Genomic DNA, 12,017 nt, shown 5'->3' with positions numbered 1-12,017 from the left:
CTCTCAGCGTGGAACATGGGAAAAACAAATCTGAATAGCCAGCTCAGTGAGCTATTTTCTAGTATAAGGTATATGGAAACTCCAGAAGGGAAATGATGGGGTGAATGGTAATGATAGTGAGCCAGAGGAATTGCTTCTTTGAGAAATTACCTCAGGCTAGACTTCATAGGCTGAATATATTTCACCATCCAGACCTAAATGGGAGAAAACACCCAAGTATCTACTCTACCTTCACACCAACCCACTCTGTATCCTAATAGTCCTTCACTGTAAATATTATGAGCCTTGTTTTATATTTGAGATGTTAAGAAACTTGCCCAAGACCTTGTAACTAGAAAGTAATGGAGTCAGAATTCTGATTTCAAGTCTTATTCTACCTTCCAGAGGTGGTGATGGTTGGAACCTGTTTCAACCATAAGTGTTAAACAGTGGAAGGAGTGTTTGAGGAATAGCTTAACCAACTCTGAGAGCACTTAATATGTTCCAGACACAGTTCTAAGTGCTATGGGTATAATATCATCGAGGACCATTATTTTCACCATTTTACAGATGAGAAAACTGAGGCAGAGACCGTAGAGAATTTGCCCATGGTCACATAGATAGATGAGGTAATTGGGGACCTCTGTGAAGGACACTGAATACTAAAGAGACTGTTAGGGAGTGTTGGAAGTTAGATGACCCGATCGATTTGAGGTTTTAGATCACTTTGGCAGTAGTGTTAGGTGAAGCTGGAGATTGACCAGCAGGGAAACAAGTCAACAGTCTAGGTAAGAAGGGTTTAGACCATGGCCAAAGCAAGGATGGAAGGAAAGAGATGAATTTGAAAAGTAGGAGAACATCTCCACATTATCATGGATTAAATCTGGCTTAGAATCCTAGACCTTATTGCTGAAAACGTCAATATTTGTGAAATAGGTGATTTTGTATAAGCCCTGGAGTGATCACTGAGATAGAAGGGGAAGAACCATGGATAGTTGACGGAAAGGAGGGTAAACTTAGTGAAGGAAATGAAATTCCAAGAAGATTTTATTTTCTTTATAATTGACACCTATTGAAGTAATTATTATGCAGTTTAACAAAGACTACTTTTTTTTAATATAATTGAGAAGTCCATAGTGCAGTGGTTCCAAACGTACGTGTATATTGCAATCTCCTGGGCGTCTTTAAATAAATCCCAAAGCTCAGAACACACCCCAGACCAAGTAAAACAATCTGAGGAGGTGGGATCAAGGCATTGGTACTTTTGAAGCTCCCCAGGTGTTGCCAATGTGCAGAACGGTTGGGAACCACTGCCATCATGAATGGAGAAGGCAATGGCACCCCACTCCAGTACTCTTGCCTGGGAAATCCCATAGACAGAGGAGCCTGGTAGGCTGCAGTCCATGGGGTTGCAAAGAGTCGGACACGACTGGGTGACTTCACTTTCACTTTTCACTTTGATGCACTGGAGAAGGAAATGGCAACCCACTCTAGTATTCTTGCCTGGAGAATCCCAGGGACGGGAGCCTGGTGGGCTGCTGTCTGTGGGGTCACACAGAGTCGGACACGACTGACGTGGCTTAGCAGCAGCAGCAGCAGCCATCATGAATGAAATGGGCTTGGAGCCTGTCTTAGCCCAAGTGCATTTGATAAATATCCATCATCAAGTGTTCAGGCTCAGGTAGTTTATAGATAGACTCATGCAACAAATACATTTTTGAGAATCTTCTAAAAACTGGGCATTAGGGATACAGGATTGAATTAGTCCCTTACTTCATGAAATTTACATTATAGTTTAAGTACTGTGAACAGTTTTTAGATAGGGCCATCTGCCGAACATCTTAACTAGATCTCTAGAAAATATCTCAGGTGTATTAACATGTCCAAGTCTGAAACCCCCAAACTGTACCTCCAATTCTTCCCCATTTCAGTTATTTCTCCCTTGACTACTCGTCCTAGTCTAGCAGCAAAGCCTGTCAGCCCTACCTCCAAAGTAGATACCCAGAATTTGACCACTTCTCACCACTGAGGTCCAAGTCACAGTTATCGCTCCCCTGGACTGTGACAGCCTCCTGTTCTCCCTGCTTCTTGCCTCCCTTCAGTTTGTTCTCCCCACAGCAACCAGAGAGATCAGTTAAAATGTCAGCCTGATCTCCTCACCCTTGTGCCCCAAACCCTCCAAATGCTGCTCATCTCACTCAGGGTGGAAGCCAGAGCCTTTTCTTTGGTATTTTACTCACTGTGCTCCAGCTGCTTTGGCCACTGATTTCTTCAACAGGCCATCCAGGCCTGCTCCCATCATAGGGCCTTTACCCATGCTGTCCTCTGAGGTTAGAAGGCTTTCCCGACCCCCGTTAGAATCTTCACTAGATCTCTTGCTTTCTTCAGGTCTTTGCTTAAAAGTCAGCCTCACTGAAAATGAGATGAAGAGTAATGGGGGTGGAGGGTCAGAGTGCAATTTAAAACATATTTTAACCCAAGAGACTGGATGAGATCAACCGAAGTTTTTTGCTTGTTTTTAAACTTGATATCCTGAAATAATTATAGATTCACAGGAATTTGCAAAAAATAATACAGAGAGGACCCATGTACTCTTCATACAGTTCCCTCAATGGTGGTCTCTTATGTAACTAGACTATAACACCAAAACCAGGAAATTTATGTTAGTCACAATCTACGGAACTTTTTCAGATTTCACCAGCTTTCACATGCATTCATTTGTGTGTGTGTGTTGTGTGTGTATGTAGTTCTATTGTTTTATCACATGTAGGTCTGTGGAACCACCACAGCTCTCGATAACAGAACTGAAAAAAACAATTGTTCACCAGATCTGAAAGAGACACATGCACCCCAGTGTTCATCGCAGCACTGTTTATAATAGCCAGGACATGGAAGCAACCTAGATGCCCATCAGCAGACGAATGGATATTACTCAGCCATTAAAAAGAATTCATTTGAATCAGTTCTAATGAGATGGATGAAACTGGAGCCCATTATACAGAGTGAAGTAAGCCAGAAAGATAAAGAACATTACAGCATACTAACACATATATATGGAATTTAGAAAGACGGTAATGATAACCCTATATGCAAAACAGATAAAGAGACACAGATGTACAGAACAGACTTTTGGACTCTGTGGGAGAAGGCGAGGGTGGGATGTTTCGAGAGAAAAGCATCGAAACATGTATATTATCTATAGTGAAACAGATCACCAGCCGAGGTTGGATGCATGAAACAAGTGCTCGGGCCTGGTGCACTGGGAAGACCCAAAGGGATTGGGTAGAGAGGGAGGTGGGAGGGGGGATTGGGATGGGGAATACATATAAATCCATGTCTGATTCATGTCAATGTATGACAAAACCCACTACAGTATTGTAAAGTAATTAGCCTCCAACTAATAAAAATAAATGGAAAAAAAAAAAACTATAATGTTGAAAAAAAAAAAGAAAAAAAGCTTTCAACATTTTATCACTGAGTATGAAATTAGCTGTGGGCTTATCATAAATGGCATTTATTATGTTGAAGTACATTCCTAGTGTTCCTAATTTGTCTAGTTTTTATCATGAATAAATGTTGAATTTTGTCAAAAAAAACCAAAAGAAAAAACAATTGTTCTGTCATCTCATTGGCCCCTCATGTTACCTATCCCTTTATATTCATGTCTACCCCCGTCCCTTACCCCATTCTCCTATTCCTATCCTCTGATAACCATTGACCACTTTTCCACCTGTGTATTCTTGTCATTTTGAGAATGTTATATAAGTGAAATTACACAGAATATACCCTTTTGAGATTGGCTCTGTTCACGCAGCCTAATTCCCCTGAGATCTTTCCAAATGGTTGCATGTCTTAGTAGTTTCTTCTCTTTATTGCCGAGTAGTATACCATGGTATGGACATACCACATTTTGTTTAAACATTCACCCACTGAAGAGCATTTGGGTGATCTTCTGACTATTACAAATAAAGCTGCTGTGAACATTTGTGTACATGTATTTGTGTGGACATTGTTTTTTTTTTTTTATTTTCTGTTTCTGAAGTATTTCTTGAGCAGGTAGATTAGTGTACTTGGTCTACTTTGGAAGGAAATGAATAAACTATATGGTTTTAACTTAAAAATAGACAAATTCCTGCAAAATACAATTTACCAAAACAGATACAGGATGAAAAAAGAAAACTGGAATAACTCTTACTAGTTACCTTTTATCACATAACAAGAGTGTCCTCAAATTTAGTGGCTTAACACAAAAACATTATTTCACAGTTTCTGTAGGTCAAGAGTCTGCACGTGACTTAGAGGAGTACCCTGCTGTAGATCTCTCTCACAACCTCGGTGTTGCAGTCTAGGTCTTAACTGGCTCTGTAGTCATCTCACGACTCTCCTGGTCAAGGGTCTGCTTCCAAGCTCCCTCCGCTTGTTGTTGTTAGGGTTCAGTTCCTCCTGAATGTTGGAATGAGGCCTCAGCTTTTCATTGGCTGAAGCTTGACCTCAGTTTTCTACCTCTTGACCTTCTCTGTAGGGGATCTGACAATCAAATGGTAGCTTGGCTCAGCATACCAAAAGAGCCCGGAATGAGTAGGGGGTGGGGCCAGGTGGCATGAGCTATAAAGAAGTCACAATCTTTTTTGATAGGTAAGAAGTGGATTTATTTAGAAACACTCCACAGACAGAGTGTGGGCCATTTCAGAAGGGCAAGAGGCCTCGAAATAAGGCATGGTTAGTTTTTATGGGCTGTGTAATTTCATAGGCTAATAATGAATGGGAGCATTATTCCAACTATTTTGGGAGGAGCAGCGGGGTCACAATCTTTTATAACCTAATCTTGGAAGCTTATTTAACTTATATGCAGAGTACATCATGCAAAATGCCAGGCTGGATGAAGCACAAACTGGAATCAAGATTGCCGGGAGAAATAGCAATAACCTCAGATACGCAGATGACACCACCCTTATGGCAGAAAGTGAAGAGGAACTAAAGAGCCTCTTAATGTAAGTGAAAGAGGAGAGTGAAAAAGTTGCCTTAAAAACTCAACATTCAGAAAACTAAGATCATGGCATCTGGTCCCATCACTTCATGGGAAATAGATGGGAAAACAACAGAAAATAGTGACTTATTTTCTTGAGCTCCAAAATCATTGCAGATGGTGACTGCAGCCGTGAAATTAAAAGACGCTTGCTCCTTGGAAGAAAAGCTATGACCAACCTAGACAGCATATTAAAAAGCAGACACATTAAAGGTCTCTCTAGTCAAAGCTATGGTTTTTCCAGTAGTCATGTATGGATGTGAGAGTTGGACTATAAAGAAAGCTGAATGCCGAAGAACTGGTGCTTTTGAAGTGTGGTGTTGGAGAAGACTCTTGAGAGTCCCTTGGACTGCAAGGAGATCAACCCAATCCATGCTAAAGGAAATCAGTCCTGAATATTCACTGGAAGGACTGATGCTGAAGTTGAAGCTCCAATACTTTGGCCACCTGATGCGAGGAACCGACTAGAAAAGACCCTGATGCTGGGAAAGATTGAAGGCAGGAGGAGAAGGGGACGACAGAAGATGAGATGGTTGTATGGCATCACTGACTTGATGGATGTGAGTTTGCTCTGGGAGTTGGTGATGGACAGGGAAGCCTGGAGTGCTGCAATCCATGGAGTTGCAAGGACACGACTGAACTGATCTGAATCTTGGAAGCAACATCCCATCAGTTTTGTCATTATTCCTTAGAAACAAATCACTAGGTCCAGACCACAGTCAGGGACTGATATAGCTCCCAAAGACCCATACCTCCTGGTACTCATATTCTGGTGTGATCCCCTCATCTCTGTGTGGACAGGACCTGGTTACTTCTCTACTCCCATCAGGAGGTAAAAACCATAGAGGGGCTGTATGATACAAAAGAATTATTACAATCTAGTCAGTGAGTGACTATAACATTAATGAAAATTCCATATGGTACCCTATGGCTTAGGGAGAGTAGCTAAGGAAGGACAAACTTGTCCTCCTAGTTTAATCTTACTTAGGTTTTCCAAATAGATTTTTAAAAAATGTTTATTCATTTATTTGGTTGCACTGGCTCTTAGTTGTGACACACGGTGTCTTCAGTCTTCGGGGTGGCATGCAAACTCTTAGTTCCAGCATGTGAGATCTGGTTCCCTGGCCAGGGATTAATCCCAGATCCCCTGCATTGGGAACACGGAGTCTTAGCCACTGGACCACCAGGGAAGTCCCAGGTTTTTTTTTTTTTTTTTCTTTTAAGAATAAAACAGGGTGAGCATGTATTGCTGGAAAAAAAAGAAAGGAAGGACAAATTTGGAAAGGGGATCTCTTATGAAGACTGGGGGGCAGACCTCATTGGAGACCGTGAAGTTCAGCCCACTGGGCAGAAGAGAAATTTGCTGGTTTGCTCAGCCTGGGACTGGTTAGGGACTGGTTACTGGCAAGCAAAAAGCAAGGTTCTGGACCGCAAGCGAGCCTGCAGGGGAAAATTGGCACCAGTGCATACAGGAAGCCATTGGCTGCCAATGCAGGCAGGAGGAGCCCTTCAGGGCACTGACTTCCCGGTTGAGAGGGCTGCAGGCCCTCTTAGTGCTAGACCAGAGGGAGGTTGCAGGATAACCACGTGTGCTGGGCCCGTGGCTGGGGAAGAACTCCACTGGATGTCCTTATGGCCGTACCACTGACCACAGCCCCTCCTCCTCCAGTGCCCACTACTGAGAACTTTATTGCGCTCACTGCAAAGGAGAGATGCATAAAGGAATTCTGTCCATTCTTACAAAGCAAGAAGAGTGAATTGAGAGCTGAGAGACAGGTTATTTACTGCTACAGGAGCCATTTTAGAAGCTGCGTGCCACAGCTGTGTTATCTACTGAACAAGTGAAATTCATTATGAAAAGCTTCCCACAAAGGAAACTTCAGGCCCCCAGTGGTTTCCCAGGTGAATTCTGTTAAACATTTAACGATGAAATAATGTCAGTTTCACAGAAGCTCTTTCAGAAAATGGAGGAGAGAACTTCCTAACTAGTTTCATTAGACCAATAAAACTCTGGCATCGAAACCTGACAATAACTTCACAAAAAATTACAGCTTAATATCCCTTGTGAACACAGATGCAAAAATCCTTAAAATCTTAGCAAATCCAGATATTTATATATGTAAATTATGATCCATCATGTCCAAATAGGGTTTATCTCAGGAATGTAAGACTAGTTTAACACTTGAAAATCAATCAGTGTAATCCACCATATTAATCAGAATACAGGTTTTATCTATTATTGCATGCGTGCTCAGTCGTGTCTGACTCTTTGAGATCCCATGGACTGTAGCCCACCAGGCTCCTCCATCCCTGGGATTCTCCAGGCAGGAATACTGGAGTGGGTTGCTATTTCCTACTCTAAAGGATCTTCCTGACCCAGGGATGGAACCTATGTCTCTTGCATCTCCTGCACAGGCATATTCTGTACCACCTGGGAAGCCCCGTATCTGTTACAACACACTCTCAAAATCTAATGAAGCTCTGTCCTGACTAGCTTATAGAGATTAAAAATGTATATGTAAATAAGAGAAACCCAAATATTTCTTTAAAAAAGTATTTTGCTTCTTACATTTTAAATATGTGGGCTATTTAAAGAAAAATATTGTTACTAAAATATTGTGGTCAAAGCTATGAAAGCAAAGAGGTTTCCTGATTTTCACAGATGTTCTAACCAAAACCTTAAAAAGAAATTTAATTGCTTCTTAATGATAATCTAACATCTAAAGCAAATTTCAACTTATAAAATTAAAGCCTACACTAAAGATACCACTTTTAAAACTTAAAAAAGTATTATATAAGGAAGTAGCCCTCACTGGTTTTACATTCATTAATACAAAAACAAAAAGTTGCTTAGTCTAATTTCTAAATAAGAAAGACATATTCAATTGTCACAAATTGGCCCCATACTGACAGAGAGAGAAAGGTAAAGAGAAAGGTTATTTTAAACAATTCTCATACTGCTTGATGTTATCCAAAACTATTAATATTTCTCGACCTTTAATATTTTTATAACAAAAATAATCCAAACAACAGGGACAAATTTGTTCTAAATTTACAAAGATATTTATCTGGGAAACTCAGTGGAGGACCAAGTCTTGTTTTATCTCCAGTTGATTATAATCTGGAAAAATGGTAAGGGTTGAGTAAGCCTGGGAACCCAGCCTCAAGGCATTTAAGTATTTCAGTTACTTCAAAACTTTAAATATGTTTAATAATAGTTGGCAAATCTGGTTGGATCAAGATTTTTCCCTTGATAAAAGGCAAATAAATGCTTTAACAGCTCATGGATTTTGTTTTTCCTACTAGGAAATACCTTCAATACTCTATGAATGAACAAAGACATTACAGGTAAAATGCTTCAAAAACTATAAATTACACATGGTACTCTCGTTAAAAGGAAATGTCACTCTGCACATCACCCCTAAATACTGGTAAGATAAACTGAGTGGTCCTGGGGAATGCTGTTCACTGACTCAGGTACACAGTCATATTCCTGATGATGCAAACAACATTCCCAGCAAGCATACAACTGGATAACCCTCTATAATACAAAGAGGAGAACAAAAGAGATGAATGAAAATCAGTATTAAAACTGTACATTTACATTTATACTTAAACGTTTTATTAGTTTTCTCTTACTCTTACCTTTTTACCTTTTGTTGATTCCTGTTTTCTGTCCGCTCAACTCTTTAAGCTGTCTAATTTACTTTTTGCAAAAAATTACAATGATAGCTATTCTTCTGATTTTTAATTATGTTATCTAACTTTCAAAATCCTCTAAAATATTACCAACCTAAATATGTCTCCATACTTAACTGGCTTTCAGTCCCCCTAAGGAGAACTTTACAGGGTGGACCCTTCAGCCTCTTGGTATGGAATTGATGTTCTTGTATAATCCCTTCCCCTTGAGTGTGGGCTGGATTCACTGGCTCACTTCAAATGAAAATAATACAACCGAAGTGATGGGTGTAACTTCGAAGGTTAGGTTATAAAAGACTGATTTCTGTCTTGGTTTTGGATTCTCTCTCTGTCTCTCTCTCTCTCTCTCTGTCTTGGATTCTCTGTCCCGGACCCCACCCCACTCCCCACCCCCACCCCCCACCGTCCTCTCTCTCTCTCTCTCTCATAGATAACAAGGGCATTTAGAAAGCCAACGCAGGTGGAAAAGAAGGGGTCTGCCAGCAACCATGGAAGTCAGCTTGAAAGTGGATCTCTGTTGCCCCAACTCCCCACTTGAGAATAAGACCTCAGTCCTGGCCAACAGTTTGACTGCAACATTATAGGAGATCTTGAGCCAGAGGCACCAAGCTAAGTCATGCCCAGAGCCCTGACTCACATACACTAGGAGATATGAATATTGTTCTGTCTCTCAGTGTTGGGGTAATTTGTTCTACAGCAATAGATAACTACGCCAGCCTTTGACTGCATGAATCACAATAAACTGTGGAAAACTCTGAAAGAGATGGGAATACCAGACCACCTGACCTGCCTCTTGAGAAACCTGTATGCAGGTCAGGAAGCAACAGTTAGAACTGGACATGAAACCACAGACTGGTTCCAAATAGGAAAAGGAGTACATCACGGCTGTATATTATCACCTTGCTTATTTAACTTATATGCAGAGTACATCATGAGAAACGCTGGGCTGGAGGAAGCACAAGCTGGGATCAAGATTGCCGGTAGAAATACCAATAACCTCAGATGTGCAGATGACACCACCCTTATGGCAGAAAGTGAAGAGGAACTAAAAAGCCTCTTGATGAAAGTGAAAGAGGAGAGTGAAAAAGTTGGCTTAAAGCTCAACATTCAGATAACTAAGATCATGGCATCTGGTCCCATCACTTTATGGGAAATAGATGGGGAAACAGTGGCTGACTTTATTTTGGGGGGCTCCAAAATCACTGCAGATGGTGATTGCAGCCATGAAATTTAAAGACGCTTACTCCTTGGAAGGAAAGCTATGACCAACCTAGACAGCATATTAAAAAGCGAGACATTACTTTGTCAACAAAGGTCTGTCTAGTCAAGGCTATGGTTTTTCCAGTAGTTATGTATGGATGTGAGAGTTGGACTATAAAGAAAGCTGAGCGCTGAAGAACTGATGCTTTTGAACTGTGGTATTGGAGAAGTCTCTTGAGAGTCCCTTGGACTGCAAGGAGATCCAACCAGTCCATCCTAAAGGAGATCAGTCCTGGGTGTTCATTGGAGGGACTGATGTTGAAGCTGAAGCTCCAATACTTTGGCCACCTGATATGAAGAGCTGATTCATTGGAAAAGACCCTGATGCTGGGAGGGATTGGGGGCAGGAGGAGAAGGGGATGACAGAGGATGAGATGGTTGGATGGCATCACCGACTCAGTGGACATGGGTTTGGGTGAACGCTGGGAGTTGGTGATGGACAGGGAGGCCTGGTGTGCTGCGGTTCATGGGGTCGCAAAGAGTCGGACACAACTGAGTGACTGAATAGACAACTAAGGCACTTACACTACACTTATTCACATTTCTTGGAACCTTAAAGAAACCCAAGGGATATTTTTTAAAAAAAGGAATAAAATATGGGATTCATAATACAAACTATGGCCCTATTATTTTCTCATACATTTAGATAGGAATTGTTGCATGGTTTTAAAACTTAGACCAATTAAATTCAGGCAATAATTAATACTTACCAGCACATCCTCAGGACTAAAATTTTCATAAATGAAAGTACATGCTTACAAATCAAAATATGACCTGTATTTTGAACATATTTCTCTGGAAAACCCTGACATGAAAAGTTGAGAGAATTTTGATGAGGAAATTGGCTCAGCCAAGTAGAGGTGCTTACAATAGACAGAGACAACCTGTTCCCTGTACTTCACAGTTTTCTGCAGAATCTATAAATAGCTAACATTGTTTTCATTGATGCCTTGAGTCAGCCAGCTCCAGGGCAGGCTGCCTAGACTGACTGCTTTGCAAAATGCTAGCTTGTCAGTTTCCCTCTAGAAAAGCAGACAAGAATCATGGTTTCCAGACATCCCACATCTCCCGGCTCTCTTTTATAAATCCTCCCTTTTAAAAGCCCTGTTGACAAGCACCTATTGATACTCTTTCATATGAGTAAGTCTGTTTGCATGTAATTAACTTCTTCCATATTATTATTTGACAGGGGTATACATACAAGGAGTCTACAAAAACGTGTCAAAAGGTTGAACCTGGGACATTCTCTTATTTAGAGGTCAGAAGCAAAGCAGTTAATGAGGGTATCAACAAAGTTGGAAAAACTAGGAGAAGGTATCCTTCAGAAAACCAAGAGAAGAAAGCCAGAATACTGGAGTGGGTAGCCTATCCCTTCTCCAGGGGATCTTCCTGACCCAGGAATCAAACCAGGATCTGCATTGCAGGTGGATTCTTTATCAACTGAGCTATCAGGGAAGCCCATCCTTCATGAAACCAAGAGAAGAAAGTGTTTCCAGAAGTAGGAATAACTGTCAAATGTTGCTGAGTGGTTGTATCTAGGATTTGGCGACTTGGAAGTCACTAGTTACCCCCACAGGTGTGGTTTCAGTGGACTGGGGGCAACAAAAGCCTTACTGAAGTAGGATGAGGAGAGAATGAGGGATCTATTGGTTCTGGCTGTAAAGGAGATCAGAGAAATGAAATGTGGTTGGAGAGGCATGGTGAAGGAGGAAAGTGAGGATTGATTTTCAAAAAAATATTAAGTTTTGGAACATAATAGATAATACTTTCAGATGATTCAGTTCAGTTCAGTCGCTCAATTGTGTCCGACTCTTTGTGACCCCATGAATTGCAGCACGCCAGGCCTCCCTGTCCATCACCAACTCCCGGAGGCTACCCAGACCCATGTCCATTGAGTCAGTGATGCCATCCAGCCATCTCATCCTCTGTCATACCCTTCTCCTCCTGCCCCCAATCCTTCCCAGCATTAGGGTCTTTTCCAATGAGTCAACTCTTCATATCAGGTGGCCAAAGTATTGGAGTTTCAGCTTCAGCATCAGTCCTTCCAATGAAC

Source organism: Cervus canadensis, chromosome 5, assembly GCF_019320065.1.
Source record: "Cervus canadensis isolate Bull #8, Minnesota chromosome 5, ASM1932006v1, whole genome shotgun sequence".
Lineage (NCBI taxonomy): Eukaryota > Metazoa > Chordata > Mammalia > Artiodactyla > Cervidae > Cervus > Cervus canadensis.
The sequence above is the reverse complement of the archived record's forward strand: the minus strand, read 5'-3'. Positions refer to the sequence as shown.